The sequence below is a fragment of the Fringilla coelebs genome (assembly GCF_963513975.1).
Source record: "Fringilla coelebs genome assembly, chromosome: 7".
Taxonomy (NCBI): Eukaryota; Metazoa; Chordata; class Aves; order Passeriformes; family Fringillidae; genus Fringilla; species Fringilla coelebs.
In genome coordinates this window covers 37,973,676-37,978,037 of record NC_140035.1, presented here as the reverse complement: position 1 = coordinate 37,978,037, position 4,362 = coordinate 37,973,676, and positions in this window count along the sequence as shown.

The following is a 4,362-nucleotide window of genomic DNA, read 5'->3' as shown; positions in this document are numbered from 1 at the left end:
CCGGCCCCGCGGCGCTCCCGGCGTGCCCCGCGCGGCGCGCGCGCCGCCCGTTGCTAAGGGGCAGCGCGGCCATAGCAACGGGCCCGCCCCGCGCCGCCCTCAGGGGAGGAAAACGCCGGGAACCGCCCCAAAAACGCTGTAAGCAGCCCCAAAACCCCCAGAAACAGCCCTAAAAACACTGTACGCGGTCCCGGATCTCCGGAAGCTGCCTCCTAAACCCGGGAACAGCTCTCAAAAACCCCCCAAACCCCCAGAAACAGTCCCCAAACACCTAGGAACAGGCCCAAAACTCCCCAAAAGAGCCCCAAAAACCCCAGAAACAGCCTCAAACCCCCTGGAAACAGTCCTAAAATCCCTAGAAACAGCCCCAAACCTCTGGAAACTACCCCCAAAACCCGGGAACAGCTCTCAAATCCCTGGAAACAACCCCAAAACCCCAGAAACAACCCCAAAGCCCCCCAAAACAGCCCCAAACCCCCAGAAACAGCCCAAAGCCCCCAGAAACAGTCCCTAAACCCCTAGAAACAGCCCCAAAACTCCCCAAAAGAGCCCCCAAACCCACAAACAGCCCCAAAACCCCTGGAAACAGTCCTAAAATCCCTGGAAACAGCCCAAAGCCCCCTGGAAACAGCCCCCAAACCCCAGAAGCAGCCCCAAAGCCCCCAGAAATAGTCCTCAAACCCCTAGAAACGGCACCAAAACTCCCAAAAAGAGCCCCAAAAAACCCAGAAACAGCCTCAAACCCCCTGGAAACAGCCCCAAACCTCTGGAAACTACCCCCAAAACCCGGGAACAGCTCTCAAATCCCTGGAAACAGCCCCAAAAACCCAGAAACAACCCCAAAGCCCCCCAAAACAGTCCCAAAACCCGCAGAAACAGCCCAAAGCCCCCTGGAAACAGCCCCAAAACCCCAGACACAGCCCCAAACCCCTAGAAACGGCCCCAAAACTCCCCAAAAGAGCCCCCCAAAACCCACAAACAGCCCCAAAACCCCTGGAAACAGTCCTAAAATCCCTGGAAACAGCCCCAAACCCCCTAAAAAGAGCACCCAAACCCCGAGAAAGAGCCCTAACAGCCCCAAGAAAGAGCCCCAAAACCCCCAGAAACAGCCCCAACCACCCCCTAAAAACAGCCCTAAAAACACTGTAAAAAGCCCCAAGCCTACGGAAACAGTCCCAAAAACATTGGAAACAGCCCACAAATTCCTGGATACGGCCCCAGAATCCCTGGAAACAGCCCCAAAACCACTGTAAATAGCCAAAAGCCCTGGAAACAGCCCCAAATCCCCCATAATCAGCCCCAAAAATCTCACAAACAACACCAAAATCCCCCATAAACAGCCCAAAAACCCCCAAACTCCCTGGATAAAGAGCCCCCAAAACCCCAGAAACAGCCCCAAAACCCCAGAAAAACCCCCAGAAAAAGCCCTCAAATCCCTGGAAATGGCCCCAAAAACCCCAGAAAAAGCCCTCAATTTCCTGAAAACAGCCCCCAAACCCCAGAAACAGTCCTCAAATCCCTGGAAACAGCCCCAAAACCCCAGAAACAGCCCCAAAACCCCAGAAAAACCCCCAGAAAAAGCCCTCAAATCCCTGGAAATGGCCCCAAAAACCCCAGAAAAAGCCCTCAATTTCCTGAAAACAGCCCCCAAACCCCAGAAACAGTCCTCAAATCCCTGGAAACAGCCCCAAAACCCCAGAAACAGCCCAAAGCCCCCTGAGAACAGCCCCAAAACCCCCAGAAAAAGCCCTCAAATCCCTGGAAACAGCTTCCAAAACCCCAGCAACAGCCCTCAAACACCTGCAAACAGCCCCAAAATCACAGCAACAGCTCCAAAACCCCTAAAAAGAGTCCCCAAAACCTGAGAAGCAGCCTTGAACCCCCTGGGAACAGTCTCCAAACCCCTGGAAACAGGAGGGGAATCAGAGCAGGAAAAGTTGGGGTTTTTTGTTTCATCACTAAACAGTGACTCTGTGGGACCCAACACAAGAAAAAAAGGGAATGCATGGAGCAAATCCAGAGAGCAGGGAAATCCTCTAAGGCTGGAGCCAGGCTGGGAGAGCTGAGGGTGCTCACCTGGAGAGGAGAAGGCTCCAGGGAGAGCTCAGAGCCCCTTGTGTGAAATACCAAGCTGTGTTTTTTCGTGTCAGGGACATCCAGGCAAGGTGTGTATTTGTGATTATATGTGTGGAGACCCACCATGGGACATTATAAAGGTGAATTCTAATAATAACTGAGAAAAGTAAAGCATGGAAGAAGGACTTTGAACCTAGCCTGTGTTTGCAATTAACCTTTATAACTCTTAAGTTATAAATGTGGGAACATTTGAATTAAAGCTGCTTTTTGACAGGAACTTTCTACCTGTAGTTAAGCCTTAAAGAGTTTTGCAATAATAACCTTTTGAAGTATGATTTTAGAATATTGCTTGTAGTAAGGATCTTTTGAAACTGTAGCTTTAGAATATATAAAAAGGAAACATGCAGCTTGAGAAAGGAAGATGGACATCAACCCAAGGACTAATAGTTTGCACCAAGGGAAGCTGGACATCACTGTTATGAGATTTACTGCAATCAAAAGGTGGACCCACGCCTGGAAACTGGACTTCACCAGCTGGAATACTCCTTCCTTCTTTTGGAAACCGAAGCACCACCACCTGGGATACTCCTTTGGGGATGTACATCCTGAGAAAAACTAAATCACAATAGTGTATAGAATTGTGATGTAAAAATTGGGAATAGAAACTGCTGATGAGTAAAAATTGGGAACAGAAACTGCTGAGAAGGCTTATGAGTACCCCTATAAATACCTGTAAGCCCCAACCATCGGTGTGCAGTCGGAGGGAAAACTTCCCCCACTGTACCCAGCGCTGTTTTGCTCATACTTTACCATATTCATTAATAAATTGATTGCTGCTTGAATATTGGCCTAGTCAAGCTTCTCATTTGTTACACCTTGCAGGGCCTGAAGGGGCTCCAGGAGAGCTGGAGAGGGACTGGGGACAAGGGATGGAGGGACAGGACACAGGGAATGGCTCCCACTGCCAGAGGGCAGGGATGGATGGGATATTGGGAATTGGGAAATGTTCCCTGGGAGGTGCTGGCAGAGTTTTTAGAGCAGCTGTGGCTGCCCCTGGATCCTTGGGAGTGTCCAGGGCCAGGCTGGATGGGGCTTGGAGCAGCCTGGGACAGTGGAAGGTGTCCCTGCCCATGGCAGGGGGTGGCACTGGATCACCCACACTCCATGCCAACCCACACCCTTCTGAAAAGGAAGAATCAGATTTGGGAATGACAAGAGACATTACAAAGCAAATGGATGTGGGCTTAGGGCAGGCAAGGAAATTTTTCCAGCAAAAAGGAGACAGACACTTCCATGCCAAGTGGGTGATTACACCTGGGCTCCTGCCGGCAGGTGCTCAAGGGAAGTGAATTTTACCTTCCTCCCCAGCCCCCTGAGGCTCCCAGAGAGGCTCTGACTCCAGCACCTGGTGATCCTGGGAAGAACAGGAGGTGTTGACAGCTTCCACATCCCAGGGCATCGCAACAAGTCTCAGAGGAAGCAAGAACACTGGGAAGAAGCTGCTCTGGGGAAGAGGGATGTTTATTTTGGGTTTGTGTGCTTTATCTGGGTTTTTCCACTGACTCTCTAGGAAGCATCTGAGATGCCTGAGGAGGAATCTCAGGGGGGAATTTAAATTTGGCCTCATTAGCTCATTTTCCTGCGGAGGCACCCCAAGGAAGCACAGCTCCATTTAACTGAAGAACCAAAAGCCAGGGCCAGGCCTTCATCACCCTCACAGGGAAGGATTTCTTCCCAATATCCCACTTAACCCTGCTAAACCTCTTGGAAATGCATGAACTCCACAGCACACTTGTCAGGAAGGATGCTGAGAAAAGTGTAGGAATCAAGTCTGGGAGATTTCCCTGTACCTGGAAACCCCCAGTCATCAGGTCCAGAATCCCAGAAAGGTCTGAGCAAGCTGGGATGAGCCAGATGACCAAAAAGGGGATAAAAAAAACCCAAACCAACCTAAAAATAATTAATTTCCCAGAAAATGGCTTAGTAGTCTCTAGAAGCCAATTGCTAATTTCAGTTAAAACCCGTTGCTCAAAATAACCAGTCCAAACAACACATTAAAATTGGGATAAAAAAAAATTCCAAGGTTTAAGTCTAGGGCATCAGAGTGGCTTTAATTTGTGTCCTAATGGAGGAACCTTCCCTGCCATCCTTGGTGCTTTCTCCAGGGACTGGAAACATGGGACAAAGCAAAGCTGCTCCTGCACTCAGAGCCCTGAGCCAGGAGCCTCAGGAAAAGACAACAGCCCCAAGGAATGGGGAAACCTTCCCCAGAGATGGGAATGTTGG